General features: G+C 38.9%; 1 long non-coding RNA gene across 1 annotated transcript in view; it reads left to right on the top strand.

Annotated features, from left to right (window-relative positions):
- Positions 1-18,993, top strand: part of LOC139621280 (uncharacterized) — a 563,233-nt gene that overhangs the window by 540,510 nt on the left and 3,730 nt on the right. The window contains exon 7 of the long non-coding RNA XR_011690975.1: positions 505-578. This is a non-coding gene — a long non-coding RNA (uncharacterized lncRNA). The remainder of the gene's footprint in view (positions 1-504; positions 579-18,993) is intronic.

Genomic DNA, 18,993 nt, shown 5'->3' with positions numbered 1-18,993 from the left:
GGCCAGCTGTGTTAAAAAATTATTGGATTTTTATAAATTAAGTTTAAATTTGTTCAAAGACATCAGTAGCTGTCGGAGGCTTCCCTTTTATGCTCAGTTTGCTGATATTTGCTCCCTCTTCATCTCAGTTGTTCAGACTTGTGTTTGAACAGTTAAACATCAGCTCAAACAGTCCTCCATTTGGGAATTACAAACTCCTAAGTGACTTCAAAAGCACTGCCTTCATTTGTGCCAACAAAGAACAGAATGTGGTGATTCATTCATTTTTTCTTGTTTTTTTTTCTTTCTTTCTTTTTTCCCCCTCTTTGGACACATTTCGGGACACATGCTGTGGAAAGGAACATTTGACAAAAACACACATCTATTTAACAGCCAGACTTAAAGTGCATATTTATAGAAACGACACTGCCAAAATGTTTTATAAAATTATTCCTATTCATTGTATGCTTCTAGCCTTTTCTTCTTACAAATTTGTTCTTATATCTTCTTGTATCTGTTTCCTAGACTCTGGGTGGCTCCAGGCAAAGATGCCCATTGAAGAACCCCCAAAACAACTCACATGTGGACTACGTCAGATGGTACAATTTACTGATGTTCCCTTAACACCTGAACACTTCACGTACAGGCTGTTGGTGGATGCTAGCTACAGCACCCATCATCTGTAGCTCCACTTAGGCAGGTGTTGGGGCAGCAGCAATGCACAATATAGTAACTTAATGGGAGGTTTAAGGGGGTTAATAGTTGACATTGTAAAACATGGCCCTTTTTCCCATGTGAGCCCCAAACATTTGCCTGGTTTTTCTCTCCTGAGGGTGCGCCTCCATTGCCAGCTGGCTTGACATAGGTCACGCAGGTGTTGATAATCAAAGCTGGTATTAAACATGCAGTGCTTCATTAACATTCCAATGAGAATAAGGATAACTAGTAATGTCATGGAAATCAAGGACCTGACAAATTTAGAAGTGGGTCCAAATCAATGCAGCTGCAGATTTTAGCAATAGAGATAATATAAAGTGGTATTGTATGAATATAAGATTAGGGCTGCAAAGAGCATCAGAGAATTTATGCAGCAGATTATTTCATTTCAATTTACTCAGCAGATTCCTCCGCGGTGATAACATTATCTAATTAATTCTTTGTCAAAGGCAACAAATTAAGTCATCTATTGAACTTGGAACAACAAAAAAAAAAAAAAAAAAGAAAAACTTTTACACCCCACGTGACCACCTCGACAGTGAAATTAATGACCCACCGCCAGGAGGAGCAGTTTGTCATGACATAATCAGCTTAGCCACACTGTAATATAGCTAAATATTTAAAGCACTGTGAAAGTGATACAAGATGAGGCACTTGTGCTGACTCCACTAAGAAATAAAAGGTTCATTAATTCTGACATAATTGTGATTATACTTCCCTTACCATAATGTTAGCTATATCCCAAAAGAGTGAAGGACAAAGCTTTCTTTAAGGATGCTTTGTACAGCTTGGGTCCCCGCACGTGCTCATTTTGCATTTTGTATGCAACTGTAGTGTACTACTCTGGAGTATCATATTACATTAATTCCCTTCTATTAGCGGTGTAGTGCTCCAGATTCAGTAGCACAGTATGCACTGTGTCTCTTTAATTGTTTACCCTCTTTCTTCTCCATTCTGTTTGAATATGCATGCAGAGGAAGAGCACTTGTACTCCCAAGGATATATACTGTGTGTTGAGTTTGGATCAAAACAGAACTGGCTTAAACTGGATGATGCTCAAAGAGGAGTTAACCTCATTTTCTGCCTTGATCTGATTTGAAGTGTTTTGAAAGAAAACTTTACTTATAGTAAACTCCACCTGTGGATTTTTTTAGTCGCTGGAACTTCATTCAAAGCATATCATCAGTTCATGTGTTTTTTCTTTATAGAGACCTAAATAGCAGATGAAGGAGGAGATAACGAGAGGTAATAGTGATTGATCTTTACTTTCAATGCCACAAAAAGGAATAAGGTTCCCCATACCTGCTAATTAAATAACAATGAACCCATAAGCCTCCTCTGTTGTAATGTAAATTTGGTATGACATCAGCAGTGCATTAGGGAGAATGATTTGTTTTAGCCAAGCACAGGAAATGTTGAAGTTGAACTCAAGCTGAGTTTGCTTTTAGCATGTCTTTCTCCAAACATGATGTGACTGACATGAATTGCCAGCGTGGTTCTTCAAATCCCTCTCTCTTCTATTTGCTCTCCAGTTTAAAAGCAATGTTTTAATAGCATAGTTATATAATGCAGTGACTCAAAAGGAAAATCCACCCCAGAACAGAATTAGCATATCCTTGTTTTGTTTGAACTTGAACATGAACAAGAAAAAGAAACACAGATTTCTTCCTTCTGCTAGCAGCAGCAGACACATATGAGGCAAATCTTGCAGGTGTTGACTTGACAATCAACCAAAGAACATGGCTTTGTGATGAAAAAAAGTCAAACTGAATTTTACATGCCTTTTATGTAAAGGAGTGTTTTTGACATTAACACAGATTGTGTATTGATCTATAGAGATGTGTTTATATCAATTAATTGAACAGTCTATGATCACACTGAAATGTATTTTAAGTGGGATTTTCTCTGTGTAGCAAAATCCACTGAGCTACTCTCTGGGATGAGTCCATTTCATTTTTAAAAATAACCCAACAGCAGGCTTAAGATCAGATAATTATTGCTGCTCTGATCACTGCTACTTTGCGTAGGGCATCTACCACCCAAGGTATAAGATGGCATTTAGTTCAGTGAAATACTGTTGAACCAATACAGACAATAGAAGACAGAAAAGCCTGAAGAAGGTGAGCTGAAAATGGAACTAATTTGCAAAGAAAAATACAATCACAGGTTTACTCAACAGTTGACTGAAATCATCCTTTGAAGGTTCATAAAACAAAGTGAAAATAATGGATTAAACAGTTCTTATTTGTGTGGTATTTCTAGACCTCTAGAAGGGGGGAAATTAATGGATGATACTTCCTTCCTCAATAGCTAGCGTAAAAATGTCATCGAGGGAGGTACTCAGTCCCCCAGCTGTTCCAGTGGAGCTGCGCAGTGTCAAACATTAGAGCTCTGTGGGTGAATCAGGCTTCTCCTAAGTGCAAATGTGTGTAGCTGTGTGACCCTGTGATTCTGAAACGAGCTCTCATGCTCTCCAGTCTTCTCTGATTGAATGCATTCCTTAAAAAAGTTGGTACTAGACTTAGATTTTTTTTTTTTTTTCTTTTGTAAATCAGGGTGCTTTATAGATATTTCATGATATTGTGAGATTTTTGGTTCGTTCCAATCAAGATGTATGACCCAAATTATTCAATTTTTATAATTCTACAATAACAATTATAATACTGAATACTGATGAGGTTACTTAAAATGTTGGAACTGTTATGTTAGAAGCTGCTTGGTAGTTAAGTGGTTGAAATGTCAGATGAGTCATCTAAATACTCAAGTCAAGCACCAAATATTTTGCCAATATGAATGGAATGAATGGTACATTTGTCTCAGTTACCCCTATGATAGACTGGTCAATTTTCCGTGTTGTTTCCCTAGCAAGTCCATATGTGATGTCATTTGTCATTGCCTATCAAAACAACCCATATAACCCTTACAGAAATTATTCAGGGAGTCTTTCCCAATATACCACCACTATTCTTAAATTTAGGAACTAAAACTACTCAAGTATGGTTCGGAAAAATTTTGGTTATGGTTATAAGAAATCAGTATTGACTAGTGGTTGGAGATGCATGTCTGACCTTGACTTCTTGGCCTCCAAGATTAAAGTCAAACATTTGTACTTCTAACCATCCACCCCAGCCTTCCCCAAACATGCTGCAAAAACCTCATGCCACTTCCCCCTCATGTATCTTGTAAGAGAGAGAACAATCATTATTCAAATGAGCACAAGAGGTCCTTGGCACAAAAAAAAAACAGCAAACATACATACAGATGTTTTTAAGTGAACAAACAACCAAAGCTGTCATATTTCTAATGAGGATGGTTTCCCTTTCCTTTCTTTGGCTGGATCACAACAGCAGGACCAACCCTATAAAGTCAAATGTTGCTGACTGAAGGACTGACTGACTGAATGATGAAGTTAGATTTCCCAACTTTTCTGACCCTTAGCAACTTTTTTTTTCAAATACCCTAGGTTAAACCCTAGTATATGACTGGTCAAATTCTGATTTTATAACTGCAACGTCATCTGACAAAATCACCAAACACAAAAGTTAAAGTCAAAAACTGTGCTGTGATTTTCTTTTAAAATGATCAGTCAGAGTGAAAGCAAATATCTTTCTTATTGTGTCTCTCACTCATCACTCAGCCTCCGTCTGGGATCCACAGCCTTTTTTACCTGAACTCACAGGTCTTTATTTAGTATGAAGCCTTGTTTTCAGTCGCTCCTGTTTGCCATGTTAAAGTTACTGGATTGTGTGTGAATACAAACTCAACATTTCCTGTAACATTTCAAATTTAAAACCCTCTAGTGTTTCAGTGGGCATAAACCCTTTATTTCTTAACAGGGGTTATATTGCTGTGCTGCAGTAAATGTATCATCTAGTTTCCGGTTGCTAGCGTTCTGGCACTGTCAGATATTTAGTTATTCCTCTGCCTCTTTTAGTAATAACAGAACATGTAATGAAAGTAGTTTGTTCGCCATAATGGAGGCAAGGCTTGGTGTATTGGAAGTGCTCCTCCACTTCCCTGCAGCTCCTGAGCAGCCAGAAACTCACCAGTTCAGTAGACCGCCTTTAACAAGAGGTGTAGCCCTAAGCTCCTGGTTGGCATCCATACACAGTCAAGTAATATACCAGGTTTATACCTATTCTTGTTGGTAAAAAGGTGTCTAACTGTAGCGACAACGCACTAAGTTGGCAACAATGCAGGCTGTAAACACCCCCTGAATAGAAAATGTTTTCGCCCGAAACTCCAACTCAGTGACGTGGCACTAATCTAACCAATGGTGGAAATATGATCACTCAGTCAGTCAATCAGTCAGCCAGTCAGTCAGTCAGGGACATTCCAGATTATAGGGCTGGCCCCACTGTTGCAGTCCAGCCAAAAAGCTGTCAGACTTTCCCTCCACAGGTACACCTCTCTATCTCTCTTAGTAATTGCAAAGTTAATATAGATGAAATCACAGCACGGCCATCGTCTTTAACTTAGGTGTATGGTGATTTTGTGATACTGATTGGTTTAAGGAAAGACGGGCATTAAAGACTCTATGTCCTTGCTTGGCAGAACCTCAGTATTGCTCACTCCAAATACTACCATTTTTAATCCTAGCTTTTTGAAGATAACTGCACCTTACAGGACTGAGCGTATCTATCAATTCACATCAAAGGCGGATGTCCGAGACATTCGAATAACTTGTCTGTCAGTAACTGGTAGAAATTCTGAAATTTCTGATCATCATTATCTGCTGTGTCTTTGTTCTATGGGCAAAATGTGCCTGGAATGCTTCAAAGGCATGTTAATCAAGCCCTGTGTGAAGATGCCAGGAGACCAATTACACTTGTGAGCTGCACTTCAGCTTTCTCATTTCCCCAAATCCTGCTGCTCAAACATGGTTATAGCCCAGATTTCTTTGACACGCCGATGAAATAGTTGACCTTGACAAATAGCAGAATGGAGGGCAGAATTGGTAACATGGAAACAGCATGGGAGTGCTTCAGATTCTCTGCAGCTCCTGAGGAAAGCAGCCGTATCCACTGTATATGAGCTACACCTGTGTGTATTTTTATGAAGAGAAGGTAGAGTGGCTTTGTTGCTCAAAACTTTTATGAGTGTGGCTGGAGGTTGAAATCGCCAAACATTCTAAAGGCAATTGGAGACTTTTTGTCATATTTTTTCAATGTAATTATTTTCAGTAATTTAATCTGAACTTGATAATACTTCATAACTGTACTTAAAGGTCCATGAGTACATAAGCCTGTCTCCTAACTATGGACATGTTTTTTCTTAAATTTCATGATAGCCAAGGTCACTTTAATCATGAAGTGCCATAGCTCTGCCATCCAAAAAGTTGAGGCAAAAAGCCAGCCTTCTTTTAGAGGTGGCGTTTGCAGAGAACAGATGCGGGTTGAACAATGAGCTTTCCATGCCTCCAGCTGTTTCTCATTCCGCTGTAGGGTGGGCTGAAAACCATAAAAATCTGTCACCACTGGAAGCTACATCTAAGTTGGCCTTACGAAGCCACAGCCTTGTCCTAATCATCATACGTCCATCCATCTGCCACAAGACTGATGTGCCCCCGGTTGTTGTGAAAAACCCTGGCATGCCCCTTGCGCCCACTAGCCAGCAAGAGCCTGTCCTTGCACGGCTGGCACTGCGTTCTGTTCACACCAAGACAAACTTGATTTGACCAGAGGGAGGCTCTTGTGATTGATGATTCCAACATGTGTCTTCAGTAATCTGGCCTTACTCTACTGCTGTGCGAACGTTTGTGAGTCTGGATATTGGTGTTTGTGCATCTGTCTGAATGTGACAGTGAATGAAATATATATATATATATATATATATATATATATATATATATATGTATTTATGTGTGAGCACGTTTAGAATGAAGACTTTGGAGTGTGCACGTGTGTATGGAAGCATCCAAACTGGCCGACTTATACGCGTAGCCATAGCAGCTCCAGTTGTCTTTGCTTGTTGTTTGTGGTGCAACATTTCCCAAGCATGTGACAAGCTGTGAGCCCACTCTATCTGGGCTTTGTTAAAGAAAGCTCAAAATGCCAACGGGTTCTCCCTCACACCCACAGGTTTCCTCAGCTGTGGCAGTAATCAGCGCTGAGAAGTACCGTCCATGCCTCAGTGCCCAAGCCAGAAGCTTTCCACACTGCTTCTTCTCCTACTACTTCCTTTTTTTTTCTTTCTTTCTTAAATGTCATCTCCCATTGTGTTCATCTCCCAAAGTGTTCCTCAGGCTAACAAACAATGAAGCACCAATGCTCAGTCATTATTAAGGTACAGTGTGGATCAATTCCTGCTCTTTATGTTGAGGTTTAAGATTACGAGTTGATAAAAGACAGATGCACTCTGCGTGGACATACAGGCATAGATGAAACGCCTGTGTAATGCCTATACACACCAAAAAAGGTGCAGTCATTTAGCATGAATGTCAATTAACAACTTTATCAACCTTCAGAGATCAAATAATGCACAGTGACTCAGTATTTGGGTTTTAAAAGCAACATAAGTCCAAATCATCTGTGGTCAAATCGTGGATGCATCAGTTCAAAAAAAAAAAAAAAAGTGAAATTATGTAATATGTCAGAGGAAGCAGTTAGGGAAATCATGACAACATATGCCCCAGAAGCAGATAAACTGCTTCAACCAAGAGGGACAACAGTCAAAAGTTGAATCTGACTAACCCCAGGCTATCTGATGGGAAATTACTGTATAAATTGGGGATGACAAATACCACTAATTGGCATGCAACCTATGACCCATATTTGCTGCAATGTTTCTAAAAATCTTTTAGCTTTTTGAAAGTAAGCTCTTTTTTCATGCTCAACATGCTCATGTGTTCTGTGCTCCTTGTATCACTCGATGTAGAAATCTAAAGCAGAATGCACACACACATGCAGAGGCCCACAAACACACACCAACTTTAATGACATAAATGGCATGTAATGGTGATGATACAGAGCTGGAGGGGAAAAAATAAATCACTGATGTAATGTTTCTGGGGAGAGCATGGTTCACAATGCAGATGAAGCCAATGCAATGGGCTCCATCTACTGTTGGGTTATATGATTTTCACTGTGTGTGCTCTGACAATGTTCCAGCTGACTCACTTCAGCTCCCTGGCCGTAAAACGAAAGGGGACAGCCAGACTCAGCAATGAGAAAAGAGGCCGTATAATTTATGCCTGTGAATTATGAATATACCAAGCAAGTGAAGGCCAATATATGTTTTATACCACGGTCCCCTCCATTTATTTAAGCTAGGGTTATGACTTGATAGCTGGCAGTTCTATTGATGATGGACTGACTGATTTATCAGCTCAGTCAGGCAAGACCATCAATTAAGGCGCGTTGTCAGGACAGACATGCCGAATGTACTGTCACCTGTTGTTTATGACTGACTGGCTGTGCCCTCGCGAGTCAGCCTCCTGCAGAACGGGGCGGATCTCCACTCATTCTGCTCTCCACTGTGATTACTCCCAGACACGAGGCAGTAAAACAATGTGCATTATTCAGCTGCAATTTGTGGAGCATCTAAACCAACAGTATCTTCTCTCCAGCTTCATTAAAAAATTTGACTTCTTTAGATCTGATAATCAGAATTATAATTATAATAACTGTAAACTGTGCAGCAACCCTATACACAGTATTGTTTTATAACCTCATAGACGTCGCGAACATATAATTTCTCACAGATAGACTGAGATGTATATACTATCCATTCCCCTTGAAGCCATCGCCGGCAATTTCCTTCCTCTTTCATCATTCTAAATGCGCGTAAATGGTTTGGGTAGGGTGGGGGGTTGGGGGTGGGGGGTTGGGGGGGGTGGGGGGTGGTGTTTGAGCAGCAATAACAGCAACTTTGTGTCAGGAGGGGAATTTGGAATCTTTGATGCTTTCCCTGGCATGAAATGTATTTACAAATACCTTTGTGGGAGCCAATAAAAGGTTTAATATTTAATTAGGCCTAAGGGCATCTCACAATAACGGCTACAATTCTCATCAATGGCATGATGGAGGAGTCTTCCCTTGTTGTCTATCTGTGTGAGGAGAAAGCCTGGCTTCCTCCTTTAAATGTTACTACAGTTACTTACATGCAGACTGCACTTTGGGGAGAACAGTTAATCATGGAGCATTTACGATAGACTTCCTGGAATGCTGAGCAGCCAGTGGAGCCACTGGATTCATGTTTGTATACGTTTGTGAATTTTGAGACTTCTGACTTTTGATGATTACCATGAAAGATGAATGGCGAGTGATGATGAAAAATGTATTTAGGCTGCCTTTGTGCCAATGCTGATGAAACTTTCATGATCCCTGTGGGGAGACTGGGCATGTCATAGTGCACTATGAGATTGCATTGTATAATCAAGAGTATTAACTCGCCATTGCTGAGGGGTTGTTTTTGAAAGACCCGAGTCTGTCATAACAAATAGGCTAGCACAGAGGTCAGACATGCAAGCCTGCTGTTGACTGCCACAATCAGGAGTCTACATTTCTCACATTCGAACTTGGAGTGCAGAGCTTTAACATAGGCTTGTTCAACAAAGTTATTATAAATTTGTTTATTTTTCACAAAAATCCAATAGTCTTGTAATCTTTGCAAACATTTTCAGTGCAATCTACTCTGTTAATCAGCCAAAGAAATTACATAAAAGTGCAATTTTGCTCAATTAATATTGTTGAGAATAGAGTTTTCAACCAGAATAGGTTTTGAACAAGCTATGGTATTATGAGTGGTACGTCTTTGAGTTCTACATGACATTTTGCCCTAGGTAGACTGTATATTGCACTTCTTTTCACTCAAGAAGCATCATTGTTAGAGCTACAGTGCATTTGTTTTCTATATAAAGAGAAACATTTCTTATTAAAATGTTTTGTAGACCAGGGATATCTTGGTTTCTCTTTAACCATTATGTTTCAATGATACTTTAACCTCAGTATTTAATGGAGTCTTCTTTCCCTTGTCTATGATTACTGTCAGCTGTGCTTCACTGCACCATACTGCATATACTTTAATTAAAAAAGGAATCAGCTTTGGATGGGAGCTGTAGTGTTATGATGACGGCTTTGCAAATGACCCTGGGCTTTGCAAATGTTCTTCACTTTATTTTCCAAGAGAACATGTTGAGACACCTGTGCTAATTTGGCAGTGACATGACACCAAAGAAACAGCAGCTAGCATCAGAGGAGTGTTTTTTGACTAAACTTCACTGTTGTGTGAGTTATCACACCTGCTTGGTGGCAATAAAGCCTTCAATATAGTTCTATCAAAATACACAAAGCTTAACAACAGCTGTCAAAGCTTCATGACAGCTGTCACAGAGTCAACACACTTTAGTCTGCTTCCCCTGCTGCACGATTTTTCTGTAAAACTTTCCGAGTGCTGGAAAAAGCAGCGTGTCACATTTTTATTCCCTATGACAGGATGAAACCTCCTCTGCTTTAGTTTTAATCGGAGAGATTCAGGCTGCACTCTTGAGCCACATAGCGATGAGGGAGAATGTGTGCTCTGCTTTGGAGACTTCTTTTTCGCTGCCACTGAACTCACGTCAGAGAGCGTTGATACAGAGACAAGGCACAAAACATATAAATGCCCAATTATAGTTGCTTCAAAGAGAGAGGCATTTAAAAATTAATAATGGGGGGTATTACATAATTCACGATGGCTGGTTATGTAAGCGTCCTAAATATGAAGAAGAGACAGGGTATTGTCTCTTACCCAAGTGGCAGTGGGAGTCTGTTCCTGTGTCATTGTGACCACCTGCGAACATTGCCACATGCTCGCTCGCTCGCCTTTGTGCGCAGTTCACCATACATAGTCTATGTGCGGTTTTTGAACATTTTTCTTAAAAGAACACTCTTAAAAACTCAAAGTTGCTTTTGTGTCAAGGTGCGTTCAGTCTGTCGCCCTCCCAGAAGATCTGCTCTCGTCTCTGTTCTTGTGACTTCTATTCAGCGTCAAGGCTGCTCTGTTAGATGTATGAATGGCTGGGGCACTCAGAGTATTTCCCACAAAACCATCATATATAAATAGAGGACCCTAAGGCTCAGTGAATTATTGTCTGTGGTGTCGTTTGCACGCAGGTTTCGATAGCAACCTCCACTGAGTGCCTTGTGCCTTTATCCTTCCTCTCCAAATCTGCTATTGTCAACATAAGTCAAGATGTTAAACATATGTTTCCCTTCAACATCCATATCAAAAAAGATATAATTTATTCTCATTCGTCTTTGCTACACAAGGGAAATAGAGGAATTGTTTGCTTTTCAGAAATAGCTATGGGATATGATAAAACTGCAGACTGCAGTCACTGTGAGACAAGAAATAGTCTGCTGTTGAGATCAGTGCAGCGTTGACTCAGTTTGATTCTCTTGCAAATAATTGAAATAATTAACAGCAAGAACTATTAGGAATTTCTCAAATTGCACTCAGTCAGATCAGTTTATAATAAGATGAGGACAGACAGTTGGGTTTTAGGATTTGATCTAAGTTCATGCACCTACAGTCATGAGCAGGGAAGAGGTTCCAAGCTGCTTGTTCTTACCCCAAGCAATGAGTCTTGACAATGAGTGAAAAAGCATGGGGGCCCTAAGGCTGCAGCATTCGTTTAATCATAGCTGCAAATACTTGCACAGCCTATTGCTGCAAAGATGAAAATGTTCTGAATCTGTAACTTTCCGCCAACAGATAAAAACCAAATCTTAAATCTTTAATTAAGCTTATTGCTTTGTTAGCTCTATCATGTGGGTAAAGAAGAACTCTACAGAACTCATGTGCTATGTTGGCCGTTAATTAGCAGGCATCCCAGTCGTTGCATGTTTTCATGTACTGTCCAAGGGCTGAAATTCTTTCCTTTTTCACTTTTTGATCAGTCTGAGCTCTTAATGTAATTCTTTGGGATTGTTTTATGTGGTGGTCTGCATTTCTGGGCTCGTATTCCAATCCTTTGCTAGTTCCCTCTTGTTTTATTAATATTTGACTCAGTTTCCTCTGAGGTGTGTGTGTGTGTGTGTGTCTGTATGTGTACACTTACTCTAACTTCAGTCATTTTTAAAGAGCCTGTAATTCCCACAGAAACCTGTATTTCCTGTATTTAACTTATGAGCACTTTTGCTTTGACCAAGTAAAAAAAAAAGAAAGAAAAAAAATACCAGACTTTACAGACAGCTCAGGTCTAGCCCAAAATCCATCCTGTGACAGTACATAAGCTCCTGTCTACCTGGAAAGGTATGAAAGCAGCTTGATCTTTTACTAAGGATTACTGAATGGATGAAAGTAAAAAAAAAAAAAAAAAAAAAGAAAAAGAAAAAAGAAAACTGATGGAACGTGCTTTAGTTATTTGGGTAGTTTCTCCTTGGGCTGTTTGAACATTCTCTGTAGTGATATAACTGCTAATCACGTGTTAATCAGTGACTGAGAAACAGCAGAAGAAAAAGCCTCAAAGGATAGTTCTACCTTACTACCACATGGATCTTATTTTTAAAACTGCCTAGATCTGTGAATACAGTGACTTTGCCAACATACACAAGCCGTCAGATGATTCCATACGGGTTACGTACAGGTTAGTCAAATTTACTTGGAAGAGAAGAGAAAGATTGAATTGTCAGACAATCAAAAAATAGAGCCCAAAGTAATTTCTTCATATTGTTTTTTTGTCCAGCTTGCAGTCTAAGCAGTTAAATGCAACTAGCAGTAGCTAACTATCTACGTTGTTTAATACACTTCACTTTCTTACCTTAAGTTAGCTAGTTTCTAACTTGCCCTAATATACAATATAGCTAACTAATGTTAGCTAGCTGATAGTGGGCTCTTTCATTTCCAATGTTGGATTGGCATTTCATTACCAATATGAAATTATTAATTTAATTTGATGTAATTTTAGCAAACATTGCTCTGTCATGAGTAGTGACTCCAACAACTAATGGAGGATCAGTTGTTGTAAAGATAGAATTTACTTTTTTATTTCAACAGTCTTTTGTTTTGCAGTCTTTTACATTTTTGATACTCGCTGATATACTGTAATAGGCGCCCCCTTTGTTTTCACTTGGTAATTGTTTTACCTAGTTGGGTAACTGAACAAAATTAAAAACCATGTATGCTGCTAAAGGTTTGTATTAGCAATGGTGGAAAGTAATTGAGTACATTTACTCTAAATACTGTACTTAAGTAAAATTTTGAGGTGTCTGTACTTTGTACATTTTTATTTTATGTGACTTTATACTTCCATTACACTACATTTCAGAGGGAAATATTGTACTTTATACAGTATTCCACTGCATTTATTTGACAGCTTACTTACTAGTTACTTTTAATATGACATTTTTGCACAATGGATAATTTAAAAAACTTTTAAAATACAACATAGTGATGAAGATTAAACCAAATATTTTTTTGTTCTGCAAGCAAGACTGCTTGTACTTGCCTGCGCTGTACTGGGTTCCCTTTCGTCCTGGAGAAACAGTTGACCAACCCTGATGACATCATCAAGGTTAATTTTTCTAACTTTGGCAAAAGCCCCCCAAGCCACAGAGCAGATTATAAAGCTGTTTTCAAGTACATCACATGACAAATAAACTCAACTTCACGTGTACAATTGGTGGAATTGCTGATAAAAAATAACCACTGATCAAACTTCATTATTTATTTATTTATTTATCTTTGTCAATTAATTGGCTAATCCTCAGAGCACTACATTAACGGCACATTGTTATTTGTTAGTTCATTGCATCAGCAGCTGTTAATTCCACCATTACACACTTGTCTTTTATTGCTGTAATGTAATAAAAATGAAGCTGGTCCCAGATTCATTATGGTCCACTATGAAGGCCTGACAGAAGAATAAAAGTGAGGCAGGTGCGGTGCAACATCTTTTTGTTTTGTAGTGCCACTGTTCAACCTGATTCACTGCTACAGCTGTAGATCCAGTCGAATGAATGCAGCACACCCTTCCTGAACCTCAGAGTGTTATGGCTTGTTGCTATTACTTGTGTTTTGTTTATACTGTACCTGCATATTAAGTGATGGAGCATATATTAATGTTTCAGTTATGCACAAGTTGCCACTACAGCTGAACACTTTTTGTCCTGGCTCCCTTGTAGTAGGTGTTTGTCTTCATATATTGGGTTTGTCCTAACTGCTTGAGGGTAAGTGGGCTTGTTTTTCATTGTCCTTAATTCTGCCACAGTCATATTGTAAGTAATTCATGTCACCCTGCCTGCAAAAATGAGATAGTCTTTTTTGTAATCATGTCCCAAAGTTTCAAAGTATGTTTTTTTTCCAAGCACAGTCGAACCCTTTCTGGTGAACACCTCAGCAAATCCCTAACGGTTCCCTGAAACATCCCAGAAACCCCCTCTTCCTCCAGAGACTAACTGTGGTTCCAATTATGAAGAAATATGTACAGGAGATGGGTGACTGTCACAGGTCCCATGGAAATTTCATTTTAATTAATTTTGGGCAGAAATTGTCAGCTTGGGCATCACGACGCTCATCACGGCTCCCTGAAGTAGATCCAATTTTCTGTCTCAATAGGCATTAAATTAGCAAGAACATTTCCACCTTCGTCACCCCAGCACGCATAACAAATGAAATACATTTGGCTACGTGACATAATGGAGTGCTAATAAATGACTCGCCAACCAAGTGAGGTACACAGAGATGGTAGCAGGTGAATCGCATTTGCTGGCACCTCATCACGTCTGGGAGTGTTAAAGAGAGACGAAATGTGCAGGAAGGCAGATTTGGGGATGTGCAAGTGAGGATACAGACGTTTTTGCTTTCAGTGTGAATTTTGTCTGATGATTCAGAGCTCATTTCCTGGACAGTTTTGAGAATACTGGAAAGTAAATCATGACTGAAGTCTTCCTTTGAGGTTGGAATAACTTACCCTTACTCATTACAGAAGTCTGGGAATATGACAAGCTTGATTGACCATCTAACCTTATGTCTTATTAGAAAATAATCTCAGATGACTGAGCACTTAAGATAGTATATTCTAAAATTTAAGTGTTTTGTTTTTAATGAAAAATGGCCTATAACATGATATTACCTCAAAGAAGTTTTGCATTTATTTTGTGTTTGGTTGAATTTTTATCAAAGTTCCCATTAAACCGTGGACATTTTGCAGCAACAGATCAAGGCAAGTCTATATTTAGAAGTTCTACCAAATTAATTGCCTTCAGGAAAACTCTATCACATACTTATAAGTGAAAGTTTATTCAGTGTGAGCACATATTAATATGTTGCCAATGCATTTTGGATAAGTTTCTGCAAAGTTGGTATCAGTTGCAAAACTTTTATCACCCCACATGTGACGAACACAAAGGGAATATGACATTTTATAGAGACGTGCAGATCTCAACTATGACTATAATCAGTAGAAAAGGAGTGAGGAGCTCATTTCAGTTTTATTATATTGTTCATGCATGCCTCACCCTGACAAGTAATGTGCCTCCGTCTCTGTAAGCCACATCAATGCCTGACTCTCATCCGCCCACACTGAGGTGAATTTCTCCATATATACTGCACCTACTGCACATTATAAGAAATATCTCTCTTTTGCCAAAGACGGAAAGTCTGAAATGTTCTTTCAAAGAACATTGTCCATACATTGTGCACACAGTGATTGCCATCTGTCCAAAAGATTCACAGTAGCATTCAGATCTGGGAATTCACAAAGCCTTCCCCAACATCTTTGATCTGTCTCTTTCGTCCAACTCCATTGTACATGGAGCTTTAGGTAGCTGCATCGTGGGGCTACACCTAATGGGGGTATCAGCAGGACCAGCATTTGAAGGAAACAAAGCCATGACAGTACTGGGTGGTTTTTAAAAGGAAGCCATGTGCCAGAATGATGACAGGTTAATGAAATTATAAAGTAGGGTCGGGCAGTATGTAAACAATAACACCTGACAACCTGTTTGTTCCATGATTGTAATTGAATGTGGAACTTGGCTTCACATTGGATGGTTTGGCACTAGCTTCACCACAGTGAGTTGATTAATTTATTAGTTATTTTGGACATCCGGATGCAGATTCAAATATAAAACATATTTGAAATTAAATTCATGCAGTTCTCAGTAAGTAATATTTCTTTTTATTTGTGTTGGTGATGGTAAGACAAATAAACCTACACTACTCTTTGGTCAGTAAAAGTGAATCCACACTTTTCAGCCGATCATAATTGAGATTTTTTTTTTGTGGTGGTGATGTAAGGGATGTATACTGTGAACATATATATAACGTTGTGAACCATCAACCGATTTTGCCACTATTTATACCGTGGTACAGTTTTTATCTCTTTAATATCTTTGAGTTAAAGAACGGGACTTTATGGCAAAATTGGATTAACAGAATTTATGAATCAATATGATGAAGTACATTGATTTGTTAGGTATTTCATCCCTTGGGTTACCCAAAAACAAAACAGCTTCTCAATTAAATCTCCAGGAAATATGCTGCATCAAAAAATACAGAATGATGACAAATGAAAGAAAAGCCAACAAAAGGAGTTGCTGGGCCACCATGAGCCAACAGAATAGTTTCAGTGCTAAATGGCATGTCCAAAATCTCCCAATGGTGGCTAATTGGAATGAGGTCTGGTCATTGTCAGGCTCTAGTTTGGGCCTCTCATCATTTGAGTTTCAAAGGTCACTATCCCTATCCATAAGTACAACAAAATATGGTCAAGATTTCAGCTAAGGACAATCCATGCACTGTTCTTTTCCCTTTTTTCAGCATAGGTTTATTGAAGTGTTGTGTTTCTCTATTGATGATGAAAGGCTATGTCTTTCCCTCCATCCCTGTCATCATCCATTTCTATGTAGCTTTTTAATTGGCTGAGGCTGGCAAAACCTTCCAACCCAGCTGTTTCCCTGCTATATCCCCAAGCAAGACTAGTGTTCCTCACTAATTGCTGTCTGCGATGATCTGTGACACAGGCAACTCCCATTGAATTACCCTGAACTCTCCCATTTACAGTACCTGTCAATATCCTCCCTCATTGTCATAAATCAGTGAAAAAATCTGTGAAGTAAAGCAAAGGATTGACCGAAAAATGATGCCCTTTCAAGAAGCTCCCGCAAGACTAATGACTGTTAAAAAGCAATCAAGTGGTAGCAGCACTCTTGACGGTAGATCTCTGTGTTTTATTGCTAACGCTCGGTCACAGCACCTCTGCTGTTTAAATTATTGCTATGTAAATCACCTGAAGTGCTTTGGTATTGGAAAGCAGCAGATTTAAGGTGCTGGTGCATGTGCTAAGTAGACAGTATCCCGATATTCACGGAGGCCTTCATTTGAGGGACTAACTTTTGCTATTCATCAGCGTGTCAGTCTACCTCAAGCTGGCACTACATTCTGAGAAGTTCACTGGCGGAACAAATGAAGTTCTCTCTGACTCACACATGAAATGCTTATTCTGTATTTCTGCAAAGCTGATGTGAAGTAAGGCACCTAAAAATTCTGAACTCGCTTGTAGGGGAGGCATTCTTACCTTACCTTCTGCCTCCTCTTTCATTCACATATTTATCTTCAACCAACCTTTGCATACTTTCAGTGTTCCAGTGTAAAAGTTTTGGTGCTTCCGGTGTGAATATGGGAGTAACAATGCTGTAACCATAAAGACTTTGCTTTCATCATAGAATCTGTAAACTTGGAATTGGGGCAGTTTTAATGATGATGAGTTCAGAAATGTATTCAAAGCCTTTGGAGTTTTCATCTAGAAGTGAAATTCTTAAAGATAAAGGTTGTTTACAGCTACATGGTGATTAAAAAAAGAGTAAGTTTGTGTCTATAATACATAGTTTATGTGCAGCAGATGGATGCACACCGAGAACTGCTGTAAACACAGGTAAGATTTTTGTCCTTGTGCAAATCTTTACATGAGATGTCACTGTCCTCTGCTGGTTACTATACTGTATTACACTTACAGTGTGGAGATCCATTTTAGGCAAAGCTGAAGGCTGGTTTATTAAAATTAATTTAACAAAGATTTACTCTTTGTTTTATTCACTGCCGATTCAGAAGTTTTATAAATCATGGTCAAACTACAATCTACAGCTTCTGTTTCCCCACTACAGAGCACAACTAATTTGTGTTGGAATTCAGGCTTGTGACTGTTAATATGCTTATCAGAGAAGAAAACGCCATTGTGAGAATTAATTATTTTATTGTTGAAAAGTCTCTGTTGTCTTTCCCAGCACATAAGCTTATACGATTTGCGACAGAAATGCATTCCCTTATTCCCCAGCATATTTTTATTCCTGCACCAGATACAGTGTGAACCTTAATGGAGTCTCTTTTTTTTCATTCAAGGATCCAAATTGATTTCTCCTCAGCGTAAATATATCAGTCATGACCACATGCAATTTATGTAAGAAATGTTGTCACTATGAGGTAACAGACCTACAGTGTATTTATATCACACATCTTTGGTCTTTGCATTAGTTTTGGTATTTCATTTACAATGCCAGGCTGGAAAAATAAAACGAACATCCTTCATTGTTTTGTGCCCAGAAGAGAGTTTTGCCTTTGTATTTGCTGGAATATACGAATTATGATGTGCAATCAGTTTAAGAAATTAAACAAAAAACTATGCAGTCTGCAGGGTGTAGGGAGATAAGAACCCACTACTCTCTCACACACACTCACACTGCTCCAGCCTTTCCCCCCAGGGCTCTGGTCATGAGCTTGCTTCATTCCGTAAGCAGAAAGTCCCACAGGATAGACATCCATTCACTCCCAGCTCAATTAGGTGGTGAACTTTCTGTAAAGCTTTCTGTAAAACTCATACTACTTGTCTGTATTATCAGCATGATAATGTTCTCCTACTCTGTTCATCATGGAATAATTACATTTTTATGATCTGGAACATTTTATGAAATAGCTGCCCATGTATCAAAAACTAATATAGAATCATTTTCACCCCACCTTATCTTGTACATACTATTATGTAGCTATCGAAGATTAGAGAAAATATTTTCTCTGATATTAAAATCTTCTCTTAAATTTGAATTTTTGAGTGGCCACATACTGCTGGTTGTTTTTATCCCTGTTGGCAGCATGACTCAATGGTTGGCAGTGTTGGCCATTTGGCCAGTCCACAGCTTTGATCCAGACTGAAATATCTAAACAACTGTGGGATTGCAGTGAAATTTTGTTCAGACATTTATGCTCCCAACAGTATGAATCCAACTGACTTTGTGAAACCCTGATTTTTTTTTTTTTTTTTCAGTGGAATTTCTCGACATCTGTTGGACAGGTTGCCATGACATTTACATATCTTCCTGG

The sequence above is a fragment of the Trachinotus anak genome, unplaced genomic scaffold (genome assembly GCF_046630095.1).
Source record: "Trachinotus anak isolate AG129_WGS33_773 ecotype Australia unplaced genomic scaffold, CSIRO_AGI_Tana_v1 ptg000005l, whole genome shotgun sequence".
Taxonomy (NCBI): Eukaryota; Metazoa; Chordata; class Actinopteri; order Carangiformes; family Carangidae; genus Trachinotus; species Trachinotus anak.
Note: the sequence above shows the minus strand (reverse complement) of the source record. Positions and strands in the feature narration are given on the sequence as shown.